General features: G+C 52.3%; 1 protein-coding gene across 3 annotated transcripts in view; it reads left to right on the forward strand.

Annotated features, from left to right (window-relative positions):
• The first annotated feature begins 1,291 nt into the window (after window positions 1-1,291).
• LOC137215627 (transmembrane protein 51) overlaps window positions 1,292-27,772 on the forward strand; it is a 205,145-nt gene continuing 178,664 nt past the window's right edge. For all 3 annotated transcript variants that reach the window (XM_067721126.1, XM_067721116.1, XM_067721135.1), the window contains exon 1: window positions 1,292-1,530. The gene's annotated coding sequence lies outside the window, so the exon portion shown is untranslated. The remainder of the gene's footprint in view (window positions 1,531-27,772) is intronic.

Consider the following 27,772-nt stretch of genomic DNA (forward strand, 5'->3'; position numbering starts at 1 on the left):
CATGGGGACCATGTGTACCCATGAAGTCAGCAGTTTGTAAGTGAGCTTGATTGCAATTACCAGCAGGGTGTCTATTTTCCATCCTGGACAGGGCAGATTCCCAGTAGGAGGCGCCTTCTGTCCTCAGCTAGATTCTCTGACACCCGGCCAGCTGCCTATCAGCTTTTCTCAGGACTTGAACTTCAAAGGGCTGGACACACACTGGAGAAATGGACCCTGGCCTGACCAGTCTTGGAATTCAGAACAATGTAAGGTTGAGAGAGGAGAAGGGCAACCTTCTCCCTCTGTGTTTAGAATCGGGCTGGGTCCCAGCAGCGCAGTTCCACAGCAAACCTCCAGGCAGCGGCCCCACGCAGGGTCGCAGGTTAGAGTCGCCCTCCCAAGCTGTGGTTCACCCTCCCCAGAGCCAGGCCTTGGGCAGCAGCTCTGGGGCTCTCAGCAGAGGCGGACCACCTCCCTGCCACCTGGTCGTTAGGACACCAACCGGTGCTTCCTTGGGCAAGTCCTCCGCAAAGCTGGGAACGGGCCTCCAGCTGGGGAGACACCCGAGCCGGGGCGGCCCCATCACGGGCGCGGGTGCAGGCACCTGGAATGGGCTCCACCCCGACCAAGGCCCAGGTGTGAGACCCGGAGGGCGCCCAGGGAGCCCGGGAGCGGGTGGGGAGCCGAGTCGAGGGCCTGAACAGACTCGCTTTTCAAAAACTCGCTTCCTCCTTTCTTACCTCCGCCCATCAGTTACCTCGCAGGGCCCCAGCCCTGGGCGGTGCAGGCGGGGCTCAGCACCCTGAACCTGCTGGAGGGTGAAGAGGGAGGCGGCAGCCTCCCCAGGAAGGGGCGGGGGAGTGGGGAGGCCGGTGCACCGGCTACCAGGTGAGCGCCTCACCAGGTAAAGGCGCGGCAGGCGGGCCCGCTGAGCTGAGCCACCGGGCCTGGTGGGGAATCTCTGCTCTTACTTAACCCTTAAAACCCGGACTCCGGGCCAAGACGCCTCTCCCCACCCTACCCGCATACATCCAATTCTCGGTCCCCCGCGGGGGTGGAAGGAGTCAGGGCCCTGTCCCCTCCCCCCCCCGCCCCCCACCCCGGTTTAGCCAACTTCATGCGTCCCAGCGCCCCCGGCCCGCACTCCTCCCCCAGGCGACTGGACGGAGTGGGTGTCCGCCCTCCGCAGCTGGGGCTCGGCGCCCCGGGCCTCTGGGTGGAGCAGACGGCCGGGCTTGGCGGAGAGGGTCGACTTGTGGGCGGTGCCTCTCGGGGCCGGAGGCCGCTCTGGGCCGGCACCGCCCTCCGTCTCTCGCGGTCCCTCCCTCCGGCACGCCGGCGCCCAGCGGCCGCGCTTCCTGCGTCCCCATCCCGGTGCGAGAGCGGGCTGCGCGCTCTCCGCCCCCGCGCTCCCTCGACCGAGATTCCCCGGAGCCCCCAGCCCCGGGATCGCGGCACCCGTAGGAGGCAGCCTGTGGGGGCCGGGGTCGTGTGGCCCCCAGCCCCCGGTCGCCCGACCGAGACCGAGTTGGACCCGCCGCTGCCCCGGTGAGTCTGCGCCTTCCGCCCCGCCGTGCCCCGCGGAGGGATTGTTCCCCACAGGGCCCCGGGGGGAGTCGACGGCTATCTGGGTCTGTCTGTCCGTTCGTCTGAGAGCTTCCTGCCCGGGGTCTTCGGCGGGAGGACTGTGTACTCGCATCCTCTGGAGCCGCGCCGGGCCAGTGAGGGACCACCCGGCTCCCGGGCATTGCGCTGAGGACAGCTGGCTTCGCCTGGGGGAAGGCAGCCGGCCTCCGGGCCCCCTGTTGGCGGGGACAGGTGCCATCCGCCTGGCGGATTTCGAACCCTTGGCCAAGGAGGCACCTTCCCTCGGTGCTTAGAGCAGAACGTCTCAGTAGGTCCCAGGAAACCACCCGGCGCTGCCCGAAAGAGCCCTTTCCCCCATCCCTTACTCCTTTTTGGAAAGGGAGACTTTTAAGGGATATAGATTCGTGTGTGTGTGTGTGTGTGTGTGTGTGTGTGTGTGTGTGTGCGCGCGCGCGCGTGTGTGTGTTAGGTACTAGAGGCAAAGGGTGAGAAATTAGTGTGAGCAATGGGGTGTAACTCAGGTTTCTTCACCTAGAAAAATGGGAGTGATAACCTCCCGGGGCGAGGTGGGGCATTAGTGCTTGCCGCAGAGCAAGTATCAATACTACTCAGGTCCAAATCAGATATCTAGTCTGCGCCCTGAAGGGAGCCCTGTGGCCCAGAATGCCAAGTCTGATTAAGAGGGATGGGCACTTTCAGAGCGAAATCTTTCCTAGCCAAAGGACGAGGGTGCAGGAAACCTGGACGTCCCTACGGTTTCCCGAGAAGCTGCGACGGGTCCTCGCTAACTCTGCGGGTGGTCCAGGAGCTGGGAACCCAGGTGTAGCCGGAGCGGGGTGGGCGGGGCCGGAGCCAGCCTGGCGGGAGGCAGGAGAGGGATTGCCCTCTAAGGCTGGCTTCTGGCTTTCGTTTTGAGGGGGGTCACTTCGAGGATGGCCTTCCTAGTGAAGGGTCGGCTCTGGGACCTGTGACTGGCTTTTACACTTTGGAGACGTCACACAGGGATCTTGACCTAAGTTGATAGGGCCAAATGGAATTGGGAGGGGGCCCCTTTCCCTCCAAATGTGTCCCTCCCCAGCTTGCCAGAGCTATCTCCCAGATTGGGAGAAAAGGCAGAAGAGGGAGAAAGGGGAGGAGACTGGCTGTGCATCGGTTCCTCACAATGTCCTGAGCTGCCAGTGGTTCAATGATTAGGGCCTCTTGAGTATCACAGAGGCCTAGGCCGGCCCCCTGGGGATACAGGGCCAAGGGACCTCAGAGAGTTCCCAGCCTAGTGAGTAGTAAATGGCACGTGTCGTGAAGAGGTGGCAATATAGTCAGACCCCACCGCTCCCTGGCTGTGTGACCCACAGTGTCACTTTGCCTCTCTGAGCCTCAGTTTCTTCATCTGTACAGTGGGAATGATAACCTAGGGTGAGGGGGGACATTCATGCCTCGCACACAGCAAGTACTCTGTAGGAAGCTATGGTACAGGTTTAGGGAAGAATGGAAGAAAGAAAGTAACTCAGGGTGAGGCGTACCAGCAGGTCCTGCTAAGAAAAGAACGTTAGTAAATTAAACGGTGAGGTGGAGTCTCAAGGGGACAGTGTAGGAAGGGTGTCTGGGCAGATGGAACAGCACAGGCAAAGGCACGGAGGTATGAAGGTGCACGAGGTGTGCTGGACCGAGGGAGGCGCTCAGGTAGTGGCAGGTGGGTTTGTGGGAGGATGCAGGGAAGTAAAGGGATTGGAGGGTCTGGAGTGAACTGGACTGGAGAGGTGGGGCGAGGTCATCACAGGTGGGACTTTATTCAGTGGACATCTTAGAACCGATCCACAGATGTTGACTGTGTGCCTTCTATGGGCCAGGCACTGTTCTAGGTGCTCAGTATACATCGCTGGACAAGAAAGACACAAATTCCGTTCAGGCTCTTTAAGCAGGAGAGTTATTTGATCCTGTTGCTGTGTTAGGAAGATAAATCTGGCTGCATGGAAGTTTGGAGAAGGCTGCTAGGGGAGAGGAGGCTGGCCCACAGGCTGGTGGAGGCATCAGGAATGAAGAAGCTGGCTTGGTGCCCCGCACAGGAGGCAGAGGTGGTCTTAGCATGTGACCACTGGTCAAGGAGGAGATCTGTGGATTCAGTGTGAGGCTCAGACTGCCAGCCTGTCCTCTACCAGAGCAGGGCCCAAGCCCCTCCAGCTGAGGCTTTCCAGCTCTCTGGTTTGAGAAGTCCCGAGCCCCAGGAGCGTCTGCGTCTATGCGAGGAGTGGCAATGCTGGAGACAGAGTCAGCAGCCCGTCTCCTGTTGGCATTTGCAGTGGGCAGCCTATCCCTTTGGGGGGGCTCCTGTTTTCCTGGGTCACGGTTCTGGTACATGTTCTTTCCTCCCTCTGCAGGGCTGGCAGTAAAGCCCTCAGAGCTCTTGGGCTGGAGGAGACCAGAGCTCCAGGACCTTTGGCTCTGGGCTTCTCATTCGAGGGACTGAGGAGAGTTTTCTCCCTAAGGGCCAGGAAAGTTCCCTAATCTCAGATGCCTTCTGACTGGGGATGGGGTGAAGGGTCTGCTTCTGGCTGCTGGCTTTTGCTTTCCCTTTTGTTGTGTCTGCTCTGAAGTTTAGAGGAGTTTTTTATTTGTTTGGTTGTTTTGTTTTGGTTTTTGCAATTGACAGCTGTAAGAGCATCCTTCTCCTGGTTATAAGTCTCCTTTACTTGGAGGTGGACCATGCACGGCCTTTCACCTGCCACGGGAGGACCCTAGAATGTCCTCTCATTTGACAAACAAAACTCAGAGAGGGGAAGGAACTCACCCAAGGGCCCACAGCAAGTCAGCAGCAGAACCGGATCTAGGTTCCTCTGCATCATCCCAGGAGACTGGCCACGTTCAAGTCAGAGACTTGTTAAGGGCCCCAGGTTAGTCCAGGGTGGGAGATTTTCTCAGCATCTGTCTTGCTCCTCCCCAGTTTGGACAGGTGGCCCCGTTTAGCCTGGTGATGTTTTTTTTCCTCCTTTCTTCTGGATTGAGGATTTGGTGCACCAGCCACCGTGCTGGGAGCTCTGGCTCCGCGGAGAAACGGGTCACTTGTTTGGCTTTGCCTGCTCCAGGCCACCCACACTGCCCTACCCTTCCTGGACAGCCCCGAGACGCTGGCCTGAGGTCGTGCTCCGGGGATCTCTGCTAAGTGCCTCAGGCTCATCCTCTGCTCCTCCCTCGCCTCTGCCCCAAGCCCTGGGTCAAGATGCTGGGCTGGCCCCCGCCTTCTAGTCTGTGTCGTTTACTCGGGCTGAGCAGCTGAAAGTTTCCTTATTCTCTCTTGCCCTAGATTTCTCAGACATAGCAGCCCTTCAGCCTGAGTGCTGGTTCCTTTAGCTCTTAGAATATTGGAGCCAGAAGGGACCTTAGCCATCCGAAAGTCCACTCCATTTGTTTCACGAATTGGGAGATTGAGGCCTAGGGAAGGGGGAAGGGAAAGGACGGGCCTGAGATCAGAGCTGGGGCTAGAACCCAAGATGCCCGATTCTGTCTTGAATGACTTTGAGGATGGTTCTTGAAGAAAAAACAAAACAGAGCACACTCCTCCTGCAAGGGCCCCTTTCTCCCTATACTCCACACTGCCAGGAATTTGGGGGGTACCCACAGTCACACGTCCAGAAGGAGTAAACGCTGGGGCCCCCAGAAGGCAAGGAGTATATGTATCTTGACGTTTTCAGGACCTATCTCTTCAAACTGACTTTCACGCCAGGGACTAAACTAGTGATTAAACTTACTTGCTGCTCCCTGAACCCTACTTTATCATGTACCCCTGGATAGACAGGCTCTTGAAGTTATTTTCTCCCCCAGGTTACAAAGGAAGTACATGCTGATTGTAGAAAACTCGGAAGGAAAACATCACGATACGCTGACAACCACTGTCGCCACGGTGGTGTCTTATTCAGACTTTTTTTGTTTGCTGGCTTGCCTGCTCTGCTATTTCATATCCTGGTCTTCCAATTCATCAATCACGATGTGTACTTTCCCCACGTGACGGTTTTTTCACACCGGTTCTAACCTGCCAGTCTCACGTGCTTCTACCATGTGATGACTGGAAGGTACTTAGGAGGCCAGAATTTTGTGGCCAAAATCAGAACGCTCCAGTAGCCCAAATTCTGTAACGCTATGCAAATTACCACTGTGGGACTTCAGGGGGCCACTTCTCGGGTCACCGTCACCATGGCTGTTGGGAAAAGGGCTGTGTTTACCAAATCTAATGCAAACATTGATTCTCAGTGAGCTTCTTAGAAATGGGGGACATCAGCCATCAGGGGTGGGGTGGGTGTGATCCCAAGATTCTAGGAGGGAGGGAGAGAGCTTCGTCTCTTCTGATCTTTTGCTGTGTTGGTTTTAACCTAGCCAGGTGCTTCCACCCTGTTTTTATCACCCCTTTCCCCAAATCTCCCCAGGACTAGGCACTGGGGTGGCAAGGGCAGGTCCCTCGAAAAATCAGAATTTGGGTTGCTTGTCTCCAAGCCCTACCTCTTGGAGAGGCAAAGATGGCAAAGACGTGCAGAGAATTTGTTACCGACTCAGGTGATAAGGTCAGTCACCCCACCCTGGGGACAGGATTTCCTGGCGTCTCTCATCCTCTAACAGGGTTGAAGCCTTGCTAATGCCATGTAAATTGTCAATACTAGTCGTGATCTTGGGGACTTCCCTGGTGGTCCAGTGGTTAAGTCTCCACGTTCCCAATGCAGGGGGCCCAGGTTCGATCCCTGGTCAGGGAACTAGATCCCACATGCTGCAGCGACGATCCCGAGTGTCACAACTAAAGACCCGGCTCCGGTTCACTGGGTTTTTTTTTTTAAAGATTTTTCTTTTTTTTGATGTGGACCATTTTTAAAGTCTTTACTGAATTTGTTAACAATATTGCTTTTGTTTTATGTTTTGGCTTTTTGGCTGCAAGGCATGTGGGATCTTAGCTCCCTGACCAGGGATCAAACCTGCACCCCCTGCATTGGAAGGCGAAGTCTTAACCACTGGACCGCCAGGGAAGTCCCTCACTGGTTTTTATATGGTGACCCTGGGAAACTTGGGATTCCTTGGACAGGTCCTAGAAGCAACTCAGGGGTTTGTGGGGACAGGGCTGAGTGGTGGGAAGCAGGGCCAGCTGGGCAGAAACTCTGCTTACAAATATTAAAGATGTCATGGTGCGAAGGATCCCTTTAAAGAGATTCTGCGACTTTAAAAAGAAAACGAAACCGCTGCTGGTCTAGCCACCTCGATTCTTAGAAGAAACTGAGGCCAGAAAACAGAGTCTGAGGCCTGTGCGGAGCAGGTGAGGGCTCTGAGGCCTCTCACATTGATGAGGGTCTTCAGATGAGGCACTAAAGTCAGTATCAGACAGAGCTCCTGGCTGGAGACACACGTTGGCCCTGCAGCCCGCTTCTCCTCTGGGCCACACTGGTATGTGCGCTAGGAATTCATGTTTATCATCATGACTGTAACTGTCGTGCCAGTGGTCCAGCTTAAATTGCACAATGCACAAAACAGTCATTTGTTCAATGCCAGCATTTAAAACACATCACAGGGTTGGTTAAGCCTGTTTAATGTCCCCAGAGCTTCCCTAATGGAAACATCCTACAGGCGATGGGCCCAAGGTCACCCAGCAAATCTTGGCAGAACCAGGATGAGAATTCACCAGTGAGAGAGGTCCTTTTTTGAGATTGTGGTCTCATATGATGTATAATTCTGGATGCCTCCAGGAGGTTCTGCTATTTTTTCTATTCAAGATGTCGAACCACGTGGCTCTAATGCTTGGTGAATTTTTTGTCTTTGCCAGTTGTTCCTCTTCACAGCTGGTCTGGGAGAGAAAAGGAGAGACAGAATTTCGTTACCCTTGTTCCACATTTTCCCCACCCCGACTGGCCGGGCTTGTGTTGGTTAGGATGTGGACATGGTTTCCTGAAACTTGGGCATGGGGGGAATATGATAAAAAACAAAACACTCACACTTTCAGACTCCATATATTACAGCTTCATTAGCTGCAGTGTGGTGGGTAGGGATTATATATTGGAGTTGCCTTTGGGTAATTGTTTTCAAACACTGACAAATGCAAATTAGACCATGGGGAGTGGGGAGGAAGTTGTCTTTGGCTGCCAAGAGCTGCCATTTTAAACGAATGTGCTGCTAGCATTGCGTGCTGGTCACGAGCTGGTGGGGACCTGAGAGGCCAGCTGCGCCCCCTCGATGGGGCAGTGGTCCCGGGAGCCACCGTTACAATACAGCTGACCAGTGGCAAGGAAACCCAGGAGCTTGGAGGAGTTGGTTTAACCCAGACTTGGAGAGTGAAGGAAGGATTTTCAGAAAGGGCAGAGTCTCAGCTGAAATCCGAAGGGGGAGCAGAAGGTCAGCAGCTGTGCCTGGCAGAGGTACAGCCTGTGCAAAGGCCCAGCGGCATAAGAGAGCTTAATTCACATGGGCTGATACTAGATGTGAAGGGCAGGGGTGGGAAAAACCATTTACTTGATTTCTTTCATTCAACCAGTATTCACTGAGTTCACTCTACAGGCCAGGTGTCCAGGGTTTTGGGGGGAAATGTTCCATAAGGGAGACTCAGTCCCTGCTTTCCTGGAGCTTACACCATACTGGGTTGGGGGAGGGGTCCGTACATTAGGAAACAAACAAGGGAACTAAACCAATAACCGTATCAGGCACTGAACTGAAATCTTTGCCGCTTCCCCACTGCCTGCAGGGTCAAGTCTGGGCTAAGCCCCTTCGCTTTCAAAGCTCTGAAGACTGGACTCTTTAGAGTTTAGACTCAGTTTACCTTTCCAGAACCATTCCGGCTGCCCCGATCCCTCTCCGCACCCCGGTGCTTTGGTCAGAAGGAACCAGGAACCGCTTCCCACCTCACTTTCCTTCCCCACCCATAGCCACGAACTTTGATGAATTTTCTGTCTAGAAAACCAAAACCAAAAGCAAAACTTGGAGAGGTGAAGGGCATTGTGCATGACCCTAGTGTACGTATCAAAACTAAGAAATTCACATTGCTGCAAGCTGGCTAAACGACAGACTTCACTGGGATCTCACCAGCGTTCCCACTGTCATGTTTCTGCTCCGGGATCTGGTCCAAGACACCACCTTGCGTTTAGTTCTCCATCCCCTCATCTCTACTGATCTGTGACCGTTTCTCAGTCTTTCCTTGAATTCCATGACCTCGAGAGCTCTGATGAGTACTGGTCAGTGTTTTGTAGGATGTCCCCCACTTTGGGTTTGTCTGGTGTCTTCTCATGATTAGACTGAGGTTTGAGGAAAGAATACTGCAGAGGTGAAGTGTTCTCGTGACATTATGTCAAGATTTCCACTATGTCGGCATGACTTATTGGGGGTGTTAACCTTGATCCTTTGGTCAAAGTCATGTCTGCAAGAGTTCTCCACTATAAAGTTACTCAAGCCCCTTTTTGTAAGAGGCTTTTAAAGCATGGTAGTAAAAGGTCAAATTATAAAATAAATTCTTGAAAGTGACTGACAGATTGGGCTTCTAAAGTTAAAAAAATTTCCATAGAGTAAGTATTAAACTGGAGCAATATTTGCAACACATCCAGACAAGGGGCTGTTTTCTGGACACATACAGGATCTCTTCTAGTCAGTGAGGAAAGGCTAAATGCCCTAGTTAAGAAATGGGATAAAGGAATATATAAAGAAGATGTGGTACATATATACAATGGAATATTACTCAGCCATAAAAAGGAACAAAATTGGGTCATTTGTAGAGACATGGATGGACTTAGAGACTGTCATACAGAGTGAAGGAAGTCAGAAAGAGAAGAACAAATATCATATATTAACCCATATATGTGGAGTCTGAAAAAATTGGTATAGGCGATCTTATTTACAAAGCAGAAATAGAGACACAGACGTAGAGAACAAACGTATCGATACCAAGGGGGAAGGGGGAAGGTGGGATGAATTGGTAGAGTGGGGTTGACATATATACACTATTGATACTATATATAAAATAGATAACTAATGAGAACCTACTGTATAGCACAGGGAACTCTACTCAGTGCTCTGTGGTGACCTAAATGAGAAGGGAATCCAAAAAAGAGGGGATATATGTATACGTGTAGCTGATTCACTTTGCTGTACAATATAAGCTAACGCAATATTGTAAAGGAAAAAAAAGAACAAATGGCATTGACCCATAATCATATAGGAAAAAACCCAACAATATTCAACCTCATCATATTAAAGAAGCTGCTAATTAAAACAATGCCATCTTTCACATATAAAATTTTAAATGTTTTGAAAAGTTAAAAAATTTTAAGCTGAAAAAAGGAATGCTGGGGCTTCCCTGGTGGTGCAGTGGTTGAGAGTCCGCCTGCCGATGCAGGGGACACGGGTTCGTGCCCCGGTCCGGGAAGATCCCACATGCTGTGGAGCGGCTGGGCCCATGAGCCATGGCCACTGAGCCTGCACATCTGGAGCCTGTGCTCTGCAATGGGAGAGGCCACAACAGTGAGAGGCCCGCGTACTGCAAAAAAAAAAAACAAAAATGGAATGCTGGGCTTCCCTGGTGGTGCAGTGTTTAAGAATCCACCTGCCAATGCTGGGGACACGGGTTCGAGCCCTGGTCCAGGAAGATCCCACATGCCGCAGAGCAACTAAGCCTGTGTGCCACAACTACTGAGCCTGCGCTCTAGAGCCTGCAAGCCACAGCTACTGCAGCCCGCATGCCTAGAGCCTGTGCTCCGCAACAAGGGAATGAGAAGTCTGCACACCGCAATGAAGGGTAGCCCCTGCTCGTCACAACTAGAGAAAGCCCCCGCGCAGCAACAAAGACCCAACGCAGCCAAAAATAAATAAGTAAAATAAATAAATTTATTTTTTTAAAAAAGGAATGCTGATATGGGGAGATGGTGATTTCACAAGCTCAGGGAGGGATTGTAAATTGGAGGACATTCTGAAAATGCATGTCAAAGCTTTAAGAAAGGTAGCAGTTTCAATACTAGGAATTTATCCAGAGGAAACATGATTGTATAAGGAGTTAGTTTCAACAGTTTTTTTTTCTTATAATAGCAATAAAGTGAGAAACCAACTGTGTGTCTGGCAGTAGAGGATTGGTTGTATAAATGATGGGTCCTCCATGTACTGGAATATTCCTCAGCCACATCAGTTTAGATGAACACTGATGATGTGCAAAATTGTTCATTATGTATCAAAAATTTCAAAGGTCACAAAAGCATACTGCAGTAAGATCTCATTTTTGTAAAATTTTAAAAAGTGTGTTTGTTTACAAAACACTCAAAGTCTGAACACCGTCATAGATATTATCAGTAGTTACGGACGGTGGGGTAATGGATGATTTTAATTTTCTTTCTGCTAATCTAGATTTATTAATTTTTGTTTAATAAACAGGCAGTATTTTTATAACAAGAGAAAATGTTTCACTGTTAAAAATCTCATAGGGTTTTGTGGATCCCCTTAGGGTTCCTACTAGGTAAGGTGCTTTGTGAGCTGTAGAGGGCTTTGCAATTATTAGCCTCTATTCCAGGTGATTCTTTTCTCATTTTTAACTTTGAGCATGTGGGTCTCCTTTCCTACCCTTAGGAAGCTGAGATAGGAGCAACGCGGGAACCACAGCAGCTCACTGATCTGTCTGTGATAGGCTGAATGTTTGTGTCCCCCCCCCAAATTCATATGTTGAAGCCCTAACCCCCGATGTGATGGTAATAGGAAGCAGAGTCTTTGGGAGATGGTTAGGTCATGAGAGTGAGACTATCCTCATGGGACTAGTGTCCTTACATGAAGAGGAAGAGAGACAGAGATCACCAAGGAAAGGCCATAAGAAGGCAACATGAAGGCTGTCATCTACAAGCCAGGAAGTGAGGCCTCACCGGACACCAAATCTGCCGACACCTTGTTCTTGGACTTCCCGCCTCCATAACCATAGGAAATACATGTCTGTTGTTTAAGCACCCCCTCCCCAGTCTACGGCATCTTGTTATAGCAGCCTGAGCTAAGATACGACCTCCCAGCATTATGATGCACACGTATATATATGTGTGTATATATAAAACCTGAAGTGTGTGTGTGCTTTACAAACAGTAAAATGTACCCTTTTTCATGTACAGTTCTGTGAGTTTTGGCAAACACAAACAATTGTGTAACCTCCACCATGAGGAAGATATAGAAAAATTTCATTAACCACCCCCCCACATTCCCTCATGCTGCCCCTTTGTAGTCAACCCCTCTGCCACCCCTGGCCATTAGCAGCCAATCATGTTTGCTGTCCTTGTAGCTTTGCCTTTGTTCCAGGATGTCATGGAAATGGAATCGTACAGTGTGAAGCCTTTTGAGGCTGGCTTCTTTTACTCAGCGTAATGCACACGAGACTCCTCCACGTGGCATTTGTTCCGCTGTGTGGATGTACCACAATTTACGTATTCCTTCACCTGTTGAAGGTTATTTAGATTGTTTCTGGTTTGGGGTGATTATGACTAAAGCTGCTGTAGACATTTCGCATGCAGATTTCAGGATGAACGTGAGTTTCTCATTTTTCTTGGGCAAATACCTAGGAGTGGGATGGCTGGGTATGTATGGTGAGTGTATATTTATCTTTATATGAAGTGGCCAAACTTAGAAAGTTTCATGCTGCGGATCCAAGGCGGGGAGGGGGAAAGAGAATGGACTCTTATTGAGCACCTACTGTGTGCCCCGCACGGAGCCAGGAATTTTACACACACAGCCTCAGGCAATCCTCAGCACAGCCTAGGAAGTAATGAGCTCTGGCCCCCCTTTACAGGTGACCCACAGAAAAGGCAGTTTCACATAATCTGACCTAATAAATGCAGAACTACTCTCCTTGACTCTGGGGGCAGCCAAAGCAGGGGCCATGGTAGGAGACCGTCTAAGCCTCCATGGTATGTCCTTTACTTCTACCCACCCCCGCATTGTTCCAGCATTTATACATCTTTATCACCTCTAGCCTAGCTCAGAGTCCATTTACTTGAGTGTGCACCCCTGAACTTCCGTAAGGTTTTTCCCAGCTCCTACTTCCAGGACCACAGCTGTATAGGGACCTAATAAAATATTAATAACACCCTCCCCTCCAATGTGGAACGTTAATGACCTGTGTTGAACACCCAGTAGAAACCACTTGTCATCTCTCCTTGAGTAATATTTTGCCTTTTCCCACCGTCATTCAGGGCTGCTGGTGACTCCCCCTACCTCCTCATCCTGCCATGCTGCCGCCTTGTGGGTGTCAGCTGAAATGTCCCCGTCTCTGAGAGACCTTCCTTGATCACCCTGTCCAAAAGACCATCTTCCCCCTTTACTCTTTCCTATTCTGTTTCCTTTTCAGAACATCTCTTGTTAATCCATCCCTCCATGTGTTTGTCTCGTTCAGTAGAAGAGAAGCTTCATGAGAACAGGCTTTGTCTTGTTCATGCCTGTGTTCATCATGCCGGACCCCCAGTAGTTGGTCAATGAGCGTTTGTTGAATGAATGAATGAATGACATCAGCAGAGATTTGTTGAGACTTTATGACGGGCATAGTTCCGTGCTCAGGGTTTGAGGAGTCCCAGAGAAATGTAAAAATGCCCCGAGGTGGCAATCAGAAGAACACAGGTATTAAGTCCTGCCTGCTTCACTTTTTTTTTTTTTTTTTTAAGATTTATTTATTATTTGGCTGCGTCAGGTCTTAGTTGCGGCATGTGGGACCTTTCGTTGAGGTGTGTGGGCTTCTCTCTAGTTGTAGCATGCCAGTTTTCTCTTCTGTAGTTGTGGCATGTGGGCTCTGTAGTTTGCGACATGCAGCCTCTCTAGTTGAGGCACGTGAGCTCAGTAGTTGCGGCGCGGGCTTAGTTGCCATGCGTCACGTGGGATCTTAGTTCCCTGACCAGGGATCGAACCTGCGTCCCCTGCATTGTAAGGCGGATTCTTTACCACTGGACCACGAGGGCAGTCCCCTGCCTGCTTAACTTTAAATTCAGTTAAAGAGAGAAAGTGGGAAGGAAAAAGAGTCCCTCAAGACATCCGAGAGCTGCTGGTGGCAGTTGGCTAAGACAGAGGACCTGCATTGACAGCTCAAAGGAGAGCTGCTTCCTGCTGGCTGTGGGGGAAGGGGAATCAGTTGGATGTGGAACCAACCAGGATGCGCCGCCTTCCTGGTTAGCTGGGGGAGGGGAGAAGGCCGAGGCAGAGAGACTCACAGTGTGCAGAGACGGGGAAGCAGACCTACGTGACCTCAGGGGCGACATCAGGACCGTTTCCCTCCCTCGGACGTGTCCCTGATGTTGCACCCATCTTCCTCCTGGGAGAGAGCACGTTTTTATCCATGCTGGAATCGTTGGTGCCTGGTACAGGGCCCTGCACACAGTGGTCACTCAAAGAACATGGGAAGTAAGGTTGAGCGGGGGGGGGGGTGCAGACCACACCCTCCCGGGAGATGGGACTTTGTCCTGTAGGCTCTGAGGGACTCCTTTGACGTTTTGACAGACACAGTGGCTGGAGGGTTGGCGTGGCTGCACTTATAGGCTGAGAAAGCCTTAGAGAAGCAGGTTTTAGTAATTCTCGCAATCAACCAGGCCTGAGGAATAGGAGGGAGATGGTTAGGGTAGGAAGAATCACTGCAAAGAAAGGCTTTGAGAAGGAAGAAGAAACAAGTTTGGGGACCAAGGGGGTGCGGAAGTGAGCAGGGGCTGCAAATGCGCATGTCTAAAAGGATGCAGCAGCGGGTGTTAAGGGGAGAGTCTGGCCAGACATGAGGCAGCAGGGAGTGGTGGGGACTGTGGCAGAGTGGAAGGCAGGCCCCTTCCATAGGAGACAGCTGTGACACAGCACCGGCTGCCTGTTACATGTGAGAACTGGGGCCAGGGCTACCCGGTTTTCAAGTTTTGTGTATGAGGTCACCACGTTCTCAGTGTTGGCAACTACTCTATAGCATATAAAATAAATAACACTTCACGGACTAAATAAGACATGTCCGTGGGCCAGATACAGCCCTTAGGCTGCCAGTTTAAGACCTGGAGGTGTGTCTGGGCTGGGGATGGAGTAGGGAGGAGAAGGAATGCTCAAGCACACTGAGATTTCAAGCCCAGGTCACCGGGAGAATGGTGGCCTCTCACACTGTAATTAGGAAGTCTGGAGGAGCGGGGGCGGGGAAGGATGATGTTGGAATGATGTGGACAAAGGAGGATGTCTGTGATGTATGACGAGGGACACGGACCAGCAAAAGCAGCTTTTCTGTGGAAACAGCTGGATTGCAAAGGCCGTTGGTTAGAGACTGGAGGGAGGGCCTGTGAGTGTGGTTCTTTGGTGATGGGGCTGGAAGTGGTCTCCCTGGGACCTTCTGTAAGGGGTTCATTCGTTTTAGATTCGGCAGAGGGTTCGTTTAAGATTTGCACCCTGCTAGGAGGCAAACGTAAGAACGCGGTGTTAGAGCCTTAGAGACACGGGTTTGAATCCTGGGTCGGCCCCCTGCTGTCAGGGACCTTGGGCCAAGTCTCTCTGGGGCCCCCCTTTCCTGGGTCTCTGTCCCACATGGATGAGAATGTTGGCCTTGACGGGTTGGGAGGAGGTGTCCCCAGCCCCTCCCCAGGTCCCTGTGCCCCACACCGGGCACTAAAATACTTGTCTTACAGTAACCCTCACCCCGCACGACCCCAGCCTCCTCTCCTGGGTCCAGGGCCTCGGATGGGATGCACACGAGGTCCTTCCTGGTTCCCCTCAACCCGCCTGGGCGTCGTGAATCCTACCTCCCCCAGCGTGGCTGCTGCCATCAGCCACCTAGAGCCACGGCACACCCTCAACACCCTTCACCGCGGGGGACTCTCAGCCTCCCGGGGAGAGATCCTGAGGTACAGTGAGTGGCCGCCTCCCTGGTCAGGGCGGCTGGAGGACATCCTGCGGCCCTGGACGCCGGTTCAGGGGTAGTTTTGTGTGACATGGGCCCTGTCCTCATGGAGCTTCTAGTCTCTGGCAGGAGGGAGGGTGACACAGGCTACTCAACACCAGACCACAGTGTTTGTGGTAACATTTATTGAGCACTTACTACAGGCCAGGCACCGGGTTACCTGGCTTCTCTGGGTTGTTTTCCTTAAGTCCCACAACATTGCACTAAGGGTCGTTCTATTATGACACCCACTTTACAGATGAGGAAACTGAGACTCAGCGAAGTCGCTTGCTCCCCTCCCTCCCTAGGTTGCAGAGCTGGGCCCCCCTGGCTCTCAGGAGACCCCACCATTTAGCTGTAGAGAGCCAAGCAAACGGGTGTATTAGGAGCATCACGGACAAGGTGGATTCAAGCTGAGACCGAAAGGAGGGAGAACACAGCTGGAAGGAACAGCCGTGCGCACGAGAGGGCCATGTCCTCTGTGCCCAGGCCCCGTGCGTCTGGGAGTATTTCTCAGTTGTCCACAGTCACCAGCTGCATCCTCCAAACCTAAAGTGGAAGAGAAATAAGCTCCTAGTGCTGCATCAGTACCAACTGGCTGAAGGCTGCCTGGCGTGGTGGTACGTGCCCTACCCGCTCGAGCTCATGGCTTCCTCTGGCAGCTCCATTAGAGAGACACACTTTATATTATGCCCTTTTTACAGCTCAGCTGAAGTAACTTGCTCAAGTTCATAACCAGGAAGCTGTGAAGCTGGGAGTCGAACCTAGAACCTCTTAGCTCCAGAGCCAGAACTTTTAACCCTTGCGAAGGTGGTAGGACTCTGCTGAGTTGACCCACAGGCCACGTGAGGCATGTGTGGCCAGAATCCCTGGGGCAGAGCTGAGAGGCAGTCTTGGTGGAGGAATACATCAGTCCCTGGTCCTCCCTGGCCCAGCTCTTAGCTGTAGCTCTTGCAAGCCTCAGCTCCCGCACTGGGTCCTTCCACCCTGCCTGTCTCTGCATCCTCATGCCCAGCTGACTTCCCAGGCTCCGTCTTGGTCCACACTCAGGATGAGGGTTCTAAGGCTTCCGTAAGCATCGGAATCACTCAGGGAGCTTTGCCAACAGCAGGTCCCGGGCCCCACCCCAGACTCTGCTTCTGTAAGTCCACAAGGGGGCCCTCCAATCTGCATATTTAGCAAGCCCCCCTCCCCACCTCTGTCAGGTAGGGGATGCAGGGGTTCTCAGATAATAGCGGGGCTCAAGTTCCGCTCCCTGACCCCCACCTGCTGCTCAGTCAGCCACGGCCACCTCCTTTATACACCTCCGGTTGCTTAGTCCTTACTCCAGTGCCACGATTAGTACTGCGGGTGCCCCCATTTTACAGATGAGGAGAGCAAGGCTCAGAAAGGGGAAGCGGTTTGCCTAAGGCCACCCAGGCAGACCTGGATTTTAATCACCACTGACTCTACCCACGTTGCTTTACTGCCTCTGCTAAATTGGCATTGGAGCTCCCTGCGGGTCCCCGGTGGGGTTTAGAGGAAGGGCTGTGAATGATGCATTTTCATCACATGCAATCTGTAGACGCTGGGGAAGGAGGCACGAACCTTAGTCAAAGCCTCGGCAACCAGAACACTCCTTGTGTTATCTCCATGGGCTTTTCAGCCTGGTGTGAACAGCTGACGTCATCAGTCAGAACTCCACGGGTTCAGCTTTCAAAGCTACATGTGAATCAAAATGTGGAATGACTCAGATCATTGGCTAGGAGGACGGATTCCTCTGTGACCCAGAGCAGGTCCAGTAACCTCTGGGGGCTTCTCCCCTAGATAGAGGGCTTCTCCCCTAGATAGACTAGGGAATCCCACCCCAACTGGGCTGCAGCACCCAGAGAGAGGGTGAAAGTAAATGCTTCTCCCTGTGCCCCAGCAATTCCACTGCTGGGTATTTATGGAGAGAAAGGCCAACAGCGACCCACCCAAACTCTTACACGTATATTCATAGCAGCTTATACCCAGCGGCCCAAACGAGAAAGCAGCCCAGGTGTCCACCAGAAGGTGACCAGATTAACAAACTGTGGTGTAGCCACACAACGGACTTCTGAGCAAGAGAAAGGAAGCAAACGAACTACAGACACAGGCAACACCGCGGATGAACAAAAGAAGGCGGACAGAACACACGCCGTATTGGTCCATTTATATAAATTCCTAGTACAGGCAAAACTAACCTATAGTGACAAAAAGCAGATCTGTGATTGCCTGGGGTGGGGGATGATTGGAGGAACGCGCACACAGGGAGCTTCCTGGGAGGGGCTTGTATCTTGATCTCAGCAGTGGTTACATGGATATATGTTGTTAAAACTTATCAAACTGTACACGAAGATCTATGCAATCTACTAGATATAAATTATACTTTAAGTAAACAAGTAAATGACCAGATGCCTCTACCCCAGCCCTGGCAACTCAGAGTCAGCAGTCTTGGGTGGGGCCCAGGGGCATCTGCATTTTCAGCAAGTACCACAGACAGCATCGACCTTCAGCCTGGGGTGGGCACCCCAGACTCTAATCGCTAAAGTTTCTTCTGGCCAGGACAGTTGAGTCTTTGAAGAGGTTGAGCATTTGCTCTGAGTCTGTTTTGAAGCATAAACCTAACTGGGGTCAAAGTCTGGTCCCGGGACTGACTCCTGATAACCGGCAGGAGCGGCTCTAAGCCACGCACAAAGCACCCTCAGTTACCGGGCTGATCCTGGCCGTGTGCCGGGCATCACAGGGTCTGCTGTGCTGGGGACAGAGGGCAGGACTCCCGCACAGGGCTGCGGACGCCTGCCAGGCGCTGGGCATCAGGCAGAGCTAGACAGGCCCTCTCTGGGTTCTGTCTCCCTGCCCTCCAGAAAATCATGACTTTGGCTGTGTGTTGAGGAGCTGTTGTGTTATACCGTTTTGTGTATACGTTGAATTTTATAAGAGGATGTTCTTAGGCACCTCAGCTCAGAGTCAGCCTAGGCTCAAGCCCCACATTTCCACAATTAGCTGTGTGTCTTTGTGCAAGTGACTTAACCTCTCTGTGCTCCTTATCTGTGAAACGAAGAAGATGACAATACTTCTTCGCAGTGCCTTGAGCAAGGGAAGCATTTAGCAAATGTTGGCTGTTACAATTACTATTACCTAATTGAATGCTTATAATAACCCTATGAGCATAGGTGCTATTCTTATCCTCATTTTACAGAGCCAAAACTGAGGCTCAGAGAGGTCAAGTCCCTGGTCCAAAGTCACACAGCCAGGACTGTGTGGAGCTGGAATCAAAACTGGGGTCTGCCTAACTCCTGAGGCTTTTCACTGCACCACACTGCCATCAGCTTTGTGGGATGGGGATCATTACAGAAGACCCCCATGCACTGGAATGAGAATCCATCACTAGTTGAACAAGAGATGTGCCCTTCTTCAGGAAGGCTGTGTGTACTGGTTCTGAAAGTGGGTTCACATCCTGGCTCTGCCAACTGTGGAACCCTGGGCAAGCTGCTTAACCACCTCGGTTTCCTCATCTGTAAAATGGGGGCACTAATCCCGACCTTAAAAGGCTGTTGTGAGGATGAAATGAGTCGGTGTGTATGTGGCACACAGAATGGCAGCCAGCACACGGTAAGCCCATAAGCCTGGTCAGCTTTATTTACCATCACTGCAAGCTTGCACACATCTCGGTTCATGACTGAGCCGGGTGGGTTAGAGAGGATGGGAGGTTGTCCTTCATGCCTTCGAGGAAGTGACAGGACAGTCTGCAGGGCGGCCTGGGGCAACAGGCAGAGAAAAGAGCCTTTTGAACCATGTGCAGGGAACCTGAAGTTCTGTGATTAAACCCTCTCGTGGATCCTCTCATTTTAAAAACTCAAAGCCTTGTTCCCCGCCTTGTCCCGTGTTTCCTAACCGTCATGTTTACTCTTTTGGAAGCGATTCGGGGCTGACAGTCCCTGTCATGTCTAAATGGATGGCAGGCTTCTTGCCGCTGGCTCTCAGGTTGGGGGGTGGGGTGGCAGCAGGTGCTAGACAAGACTGAGCTCAAGGTGGACAGACAACCCTTTTGTTTGTTGATTTTTTGGATTTCTGTTTTTGTTGTTGGTTTTTTTTGTTGTTGTTTTTTGTTTTTTTGCCTGCATCTTGGGAACCACAATGTGGGTTTCTCAAGCTGCTCTGTTTCGTTTGGGTTGAAAACAAAAATAAAAGGCAGGCCATCAAACCGTGACATCCAGCTGCCTGCATGAGACTCTGTGAAGGCTGGTTTATAAATGAAAAATGTGTGACCGCACTAGGCTGAAAGCAGAGGGGCCACACAGCACAGCGTGTCTCTTCTGGAGTCCAACCTCTGTGCTCTTCTTGGCCTGAAGAGGTGCCAGTCTGCCTCTCTGAGCCTCGGTTTCCTCATCTATGAAATGGGCACAATTGTGGCACCCACCTCATGAGGCTGTTGTGAGATGAGGCAGTAAAGGTCTTAGTCCAGTGCCTGGTACACAGTACAGATTCAACAAGCATGAGCTAACGGGATTATCGGTTTGCCAGCCCCACTCTGAGTTGAAGTGTTCAAGCTCTGGGTCTCTCACTGACTGGCTGTGTGACCTTGGGCTAATTAGTTCACCTCTCTGAGCTTCAGGTTCTTCATTTGCAAAATTGAGACCCTGTGTTCCCTATGTAAAGGCTTGTCCTGAGGATTAAATTAAGGAGGATAACTCCTAAAGGCAGCCTGGCACCGTCCTTAGGATATTCAAGTGATTGTGCTGCCAACTTGATGCTGGGGGCACACGGCCTTGACTCTCAGGGAGGTTGAACAAGGTCATAAGCCTCCCCCAAAGTGTCCCGGGACTGCGATGCTGGGGGTACCTGGTACAGCCCCTAGGGAATGTAGTTGATGCTTCTTGGAGTGAGGGAGAGGCCAGACACCGGTTACTTACCAGGTGGTGGTGAGGGGTGAAGGTGTGCCAGCCGACAGAGGGCACAGAAATAACAACTGTTCCTAGCTTGAGTGGCCCCTGGGTCTTTCGTGTTGGGCTTGTTTCTGGACTCATGTCTGGGAGTAAAATGTTTCATAGCAACAGTCGTTGGGAACATATGGATAGACAGACCTTGCTTACACAGATTCCGAATACAAAGACGCAATTTACCCAAAAAGCACATGAAGGGATTATGATTCCCCAACAGGAGAATTCTTTATTTTATAGAAGTATTCACTAGGAAATTCTTCTCAATGTCAGGCACCCCTCGTACATGTAGAGTGCTGTTTGATTTATGAATAAGAGGGCGGGATTGTGCAGTGGTAGCAGGTGTAGTTACAGGGGCTAGATCGCTCCCCACTCCACTCCAGGTGGAACCCCTGCTCTGCCTGTTACCATCTATGAGACCGCGTGTCTAATGTGCCTCTATTTCCTCATCTGCAAAATGGGGATTATCATAAATAGTACCTATCTTACCTCATAGGTTTCATGAAAAATAAACAAGATAACCCATGTAAAGAAAAGTTAATGCCACATAGTAAGGGCACAATACTTGTGGCTGTTATTAATTCCAAAAATATTTGCAGAGCATCTTCTATGTGCTGGTGCTGTCTGCCCTGTACCTGCCCTCATGGAGCTTACTCTGGGTTGTGGGATATGAGGGGGAGGGGGGGAGGCAGACAAAACATAACATAAACAAACAAGATGAATTCAGTTGCCGTCGTAGCTGTGTCCCAAAGCAACAGGAAGCTAAGAGGTAGGATCACCTGGGGAAATGCTTGCAAACATCTGGCTTGGAACTGCGATAGTGACATTTAAGTGACAGATGAGAGGGAGCCAGTGATGAGGGCAGAGTGGTGGGAGCATGGGGTGGGGGTGAGGGGCAGACTGGAGCAGCTCTTCAGAGACTTGAGATGCACCTGCACCTCACCTGTGGAAATGCAGGTGCTGCACCAGCAGGTCCAGGTGGATCTGAGGTTCTGCTTTTCTAACTAGCTCCAGGGCCACCAAGGCTGCTGGACCACACTGTGAGTGGCCAGTACCGGAAGACAGAGGGAGCCAGGGTCCAGGTGGCAGAGGGCATGGAAGGCAGGTGGGGAGTTTGGATTTTATTCTCGAAGGCAGTAGGAAGGCAGGCAGGAGAGTGACATGACGAAAGGATGCTTCCAGAAGCTCATTTTGGCTGTGTGGAGAAGACTTGCTGGGGCCAGGGTGGCAGCAGGGAGGCCAGGTAGGAGGCGATGTAATCGCACAGGTGACAGTGGCAGCAATGGAAGAGGCAGGAAGTAGGTTTGAGAACCGTGGGCAAGTAGACTGACGACACTTGCTGAGGTGTTGTATATAGACATCCTTCATAATCCTTTCTATCCTTCCTAATCTTAATAAATATTCTTGTATGCGCTTCACTTTAAAATATTTTAAACCAATAGTCTAGAGCAGTGGTTCTCAGCCCAGGGTGTACTGCCACCCCATCCCCAATCCAAGGGACATTTGGCAAGGTCCCAGCTGGGATCAAGATGCTATTGGCATCTAGCGGGTGGAGACCAGAGATGCTGCTAGATAGCCTATGATGCACGGGACAGCCCCCCAGCAAAGAATTATTGGGCCCAACACGTCAATGGTGCCGAGCTGGGGAAACCCTGGTGTAGAGGCATAGAAAGTCAGACATGCAGAGCCCCCCCCCTCACCCCAGCCCTACAACCCAAAGGGAACCAGTGTTACCAATTTGCTGCACAGCTGTCCAGGCAGTACACTGTGCATATACAGTACGCAGATTTCCTGTATCCCGTCTCACCCCAGAAGGGATGCTAGGGAAATGCTCAGAACCCGGGAGCGCTGAGCTGCACACGGAGGAGGGCATCTGTTTGTTTTGCCGAATCTGTTCCCACTCACTGGAGGTCACACCCAGCGGGAGGGGGGAAGAGGGAGGGGAGGGAGGGTGGGCAAGCGGCCTAAAACCTTATTCCTCTACAAAGTGTGATAGTCTTTCTTTTCTCCAAAACCGCACACTGTGAGGCAGGCAGCCTCTCTAACTGGGACTAACTCAAGGAATCCAGGATTTCAGTGCCAGAGGACACATTGGGATTACCTAGTTCCACCCAACCTCTTATTTCACAGATGGGAAAACTGAGGCCCAAGGCTTTTTGTAAATGGAAAAAATCCTTTTATAATAGTCTCTTCTTAAATTACTGGGATTTTAATGTCAGATCTCCAATGTAACGCACAGTCACAGCTTATGTTCCTGATTTTTTTTTTCTCTTGGACGCGTCCGTATGTGAGGTTGGTTACAGTGGCGGACAAAGGGGACGTAGTTTAACAAAATTAGAAGGCGAAAGACAATGTATTAAATTTCCCTGAAATCAGAATTGATTTCATTTTGAGAGTGTGTCCTCTACTCCAAGGTTCTCTCTTCCTGTCTTTACTGTCACGTCGGTCTTCCTGCTCTGGAAGGATGGCAGTAGCAGAGGGCAGGATGCTCTCGTTTGGCTTTGATGCCCTTACTGAGTGGAAGAGAAAGGTAGCGACCCGATGGCAGTCTTCTCAAAACAGCAGGAGGGATTTTACTGGTCTGTGAACTCCGAGGCGTGAGGAGCACTGGTTTCATCTGTTTTCACGGGCCGAACCGAGGGCGGGATCTGGCATCATTTTCACAGCTTTGGGGAGGTCCGGTTTCAATGCAGCCTCAGGTATGCAGTGCTGCCATGGGGGGGCCCTCCTTCCCTCACCATGCTCCTGTCCTTTACGAGGCCTCAGGGAGCCCCCCACGTGGAAAGAATGAGGCCCTGCCTCTGTAGGACCCCAAGGGAGGAGCGGCAGGTCTGGGAGGTCAGTTCTGGCAGCACTGAGGGCGCCCACAGCTGGAATCCAGCTGTGGTCTCCATCGGCCAGCCCTCTCCCCAGCCCCCCGAGGGGTTTGGCCTCCTGCCTGGAACCTTAGCGAGGAGGGGTGCATTAGGAAGGCTCCCCGGGACTCCTCTGTACCTGTTTTCCCAGATCCCCCAGCTGGAGCAGAGCCTGAACACCGAGCTAAGGGGTTCGGCCTTAGACTCTTTGGCACAGGGGCGCCCCTGACAACTTCTGAGCAGGCGAGAGACAGAACGAAAAAGGCTGTTCCTGGAGCTCAGAACGGCAAGAGCACGCTGGAGGAACTGGACAGGAAGGCGAGGCTGGGGCAGGGAGCCAGGTGGGCACAGGGAGGTGGGAGGGCTCACCCCGCAGCGGCAGCAGTGGAAACAGAAAAGGAGGAAGAGCAGGACGCGTGGGTGGGCCTCGGGCCTGGACGAGGTAGAGCCAGGAGTCACGGACGAGCAGGGTTTCCAGCCCTGGTGAGGAGGACGGCGACTCCGCCAGTGGGAGACTGCAGAGGTCACGGAGCCTTCTCCCAGCCCCAGTTACGTTATCTGCGGACATTGGGTCGTGGGGAGGATGCCGTGAGAGTGTGCGTGGGAACTGCATGGAAATCGGCAGGCCCCAGGGGCCGGCAGGCAGGTGCCAGGGGCCTGTGAGCAGGGCTTTATCCTGAGGGCCCTGGGGAGCCATGGAGGGGTCTTGACGCCGGTGGTGTGATCACATTTGCCTTTGGGAAAGAGCCCCCTGAGAGCAGTGGAGAGACGGCAGGCCGGGAGGCCGGGAGGCAGGGAGGCCCTGGAGGAAGCCTCTGTGGCCAGTATGCAGGTGAGGTGTGAGGTCAGCCTGGGCCAAGGAGGAGGTGGCCCTCCTGGAGCATGGCCGCTCCCCAGGGCGCAGCTCACTTGTCCCCTTTGTGCTCGGGCAACCGCCACGATGAATGCAGGGTGGCCAGTGTGGGTCCCAGCAACTCCGCTCTAGGGCTCTCCGTGACTGTGTCTGTACACACAAACCGTGCGCTGGGCAGGTCCCTGCGACAGCAGCCATCATGGCAGAGGCCCGGCTGTTTGACCAGAGAGGCAGCCGCCGCGGAGTGAGAGCGTGAGGCCCAGCACCAGATCCACCTTTCCTTTCAAAGAATCCCCCCAACCCCCCCCACCCCTCCCCTCCCCTCCCTCCCCCTCCCCCTCCCCCTCCCCCCCCACCGTGCCCGCCACCACGCAGCCCCCCAGCAGTGTCCTGGCAACTCCCCTGCCTCATCAGGGACTAGACCTTCATTACTCCTGCCTCTCCTCTCCTTTCTTCCTCCTGCCATGCTTTCATGGTGTCCACTCCATTTTTGTTCACTTTTCTCTCCTTCTTTGGGTTGTTTGTGCCTCTTTTTTCCTTCCTGTCCCCCTCCCCAATTTGTCAGTTCTCCTAGTTTTTCTTCTCTTTTGCCCCTCTTGGGTGTACAAGGCTGAGGACGTTTTGCTGCTGCTGGCTATCTCGGTGCCTGCCACAGTGCCTGGCCCACAGGGCACAGACGGCAGTCCCCTCGGGCATGTCTGCCTGTCCCCTGACACCACATGCCCTTCCAGTGCATTCCCTTCCAGGGCATTCCCTTCCTGCTTCCTTTCTTGCTCTGTGTGTATCCGTTTGCTAGATGTACATTATAACCTTGGCGATAACGTTTTCAAGGACAGGCCTGGTTCTCCCGCCCTCTATTTCCTGCTAACCACCTAGAGGCAACCCTTGATCACCCTCACCTGCTCTGGCTACCTTTGCTTCGGTGATAACGTTCTATGCCAAAACGCATGGAGTTACGATTCCTCAGCTGATCTTCAGATCTAAACACCCTGCAAGGTAGATTAAGGGCCAGACCTTGCATATATTTAATAAACTCCTGTGTTGTCCAGGCCCCTTGTGGGGCAGAGATGATGGGGCGTAGCTCCTGGCCTGAGGGGGACAAGGGACATGACCGGAACACCCACAGATGCACTGGAGACCGTGACACCCACTGTGGGGCTTCCGGGTAGATGATCCCGGTTCGAATCTGGACAGAGGCTGTCGTCTCTGACTGTTCCCCATCCTCGACCCCCTTCCCTCCTCTTACAGTGGGGATGAGGCAGCAGCCAGAGAGAGCTTTGATGATTCGGGCTACAAAGATGATGTGTGAGAGTGTCCAGCTCGGTGCTCAGGCCCAGGAAGGGCTCTGAGTGTGGGTGTCGGGTCACAACCCCTAACACTGTGCTGTGGCAGCGCAGAGAGGGGCAGAGTCCTTGCACATGAGACGGGGCTTCAAGCAGCCCCATGAGCCCCCAGTCCCAGGGGCTGAGCGAGGCCAGGAGAGGTGCAGGGTCAGCTAAGGCCTGGACCCTTAGCTCTAAGCAGGTTACTTAAGACACTGACTTGCATCTTCGTCACTGAGTGGTCCTGGACACATCCGTTCCATCTCTGTCATCAGCAAATCTCTGATTCTGATATTAGACAAAGGATTGCCGTGTTCATGAAAGCAGCGTGTAGATGTTTAAAAACTCATTCTTTAAAGCATGGCTTGGGGGCAGGTGAGAGGCAGGATTTTAGGGGGACTCTGGACTCAGACTATCTGGTTCACAGCCTCATTCTGCTACTTATTAACGTGAGGCTTTGGGCAAGTCATGTAACCTCTCTGGGCCTCTGTAACACGGGGATGGTGGCAGCGTGTTTGTAAAGATTAAATGAGATAATCCAGGCTCAGAGTAAGCATTCAATGCAGGTTAGCTGTTCTTATCATGACTGAAAGATGCAGGTTTCTGAAAACAAAAGGCCCTCTTGTAAAATATGTAATCCTCGCCCCCATTTGTAATGACACACCTAGTCTATATCCAGGTGCTCCTGATACCTGAGTGGGGATGCTTTTCCTGGCAGACAGTCAGTGAAACGCCGGTGAACCCCTGATGTACAGGAGTGTGCCTGGGGGCCCTTAGGGTATGCTGAATAATGAAATTAGGAATGAATAGTGACCCTCCCCTCCCCAAAGATGTTCACATCCTAATCCCAGAACCTGTGAATACGTTACTTTATATGGTTAAAGGGCCTCTGCAGATTCACATTATCCAGATGGGCATGATGTAGTCACAAGAATGCTTTTAAGTGGGAGGCAGGAGGGTCAGAGTCAGAGAAGGAAATGTGACGACAGAAGCGGAGGTTGGGAGATGGAGAGGAGGGGCCAAGGATTGCAGGCGGCCTCTAGAAGCTGAAGCAGGTGAGGAAACGGATTCTCTCCTAAACCTTCCAGAAGCAATGCAGCCCTGCTCATACCTTGATTTTAGACCTCTGACCTCCAGAACTGTAAGAGAGTGAATTTGTGCTGCTTTAAGCCGCTAAATTTATGGTAATTACCTGCAGCGTTACAGCAGCAACAGGAAGCTAACAGCCCCTCTTGGCGGGGGCGGGGGGTGTCCGTGGGTGTTTATCAGATTTTCATCTGTGTTGGCGGTCAGAGGATGAGCAGTCACTGGTCCCCAGCATCTCACCTGGCCCTGGAAGCCCCTGCTGGGTGTCGCCGTAGCCACTTTCCCCACCTTCCCCGGCCTCCATGTTCTCACAGAGCCCATCTGAAATGCAGGTGCATGTTTCACCACTAATTTCTTCTCTGGAAAGGCCTCTGAAAACAGCTGTCCTGTCACCCTGGGGATTCGTCAATCAGGGCCATGACACGTGCCCACGGAGGGTGCCTCCCCTGGTCCTCAGTCACTGCTGACACCAGGTCTGGGCCTGTCTCCAAGCTGCTGCTGCCCGTCTGGACGGGGAAACGGGCTGCGGTTCCAGCAGCGGGAGCAGCAGAGGCACCTCTTAGCAGCTGCCGGAGGCCACAACCTGGCATGTCACTGGGCTTTATCGTTCACTCACCCAGAAGAGCAACAGCTCCTCGGCAGAGCCCTCCAGCCTCTCACCTTCCCAGGTTTCCCACACACGTGGCGGGGGCAGCGAGCAGTCTCCAATTCTGGGCCAGACCTGGCCTTGGTTACATCACTGGGTCCTCAGAAGCAGCATCTCCCTTTTACAAATATGGAAACTGAGGCCTGCAGAGGTGAAGTGCATTGCCGGGGATGGGTGTACCGAACTGAACAAAGGTCCAACGGACTCTGTATTTTTCATGACACCACTAGGTCAGCTACTCATTCTTTTATTTAATTTTTTTAAATTTTATTTATTTAAAAAATTTTTTGGCTGCGTCGGGTCTTTGTTGTGGCACGCAGGACCTTCATTGTGGCACGTGGGCTTCTCCCTAAGTTGTGGTGCAAGGGCTCCAGGGTGTGTGGGCTCTGTAGTTGTGGTGTGCGAGCTCCAGAGCACGTGGGCTCTATAGTTTGCAGCATGCGGGCTCTCTAGTTGTGGCGCGTGGGCTTCGTTGCCCTGCGGCATGTGGGATCTTAGTTCCCGACCAGGGATCGAACCTGCGTCCCCTGGACTGGAAAGCGGATTCTTTACCACTGGACCACCAGGGAAGTCTCCTACTCTTTCTTTTATTAAATTCCCTGATACCACTATGTCATGCTTTTTTTTTTTTTTTAAGTTTTTTTTTTTCTTG

This window comes from Pseudorca crassidens, chromosome 2, assembly GCF_039906515.1.
Source record: "Pseudorca crassidens isolate mPseCra1 chromosome 2, mPseCra1.hap1, whole genome shotgun sequence".
NCBI lineage: Eukaryota > Metazoa > Chordata > Mammalia > Artiodactyla > Delphinidae > Pseudorca > Pseudorca crassidens.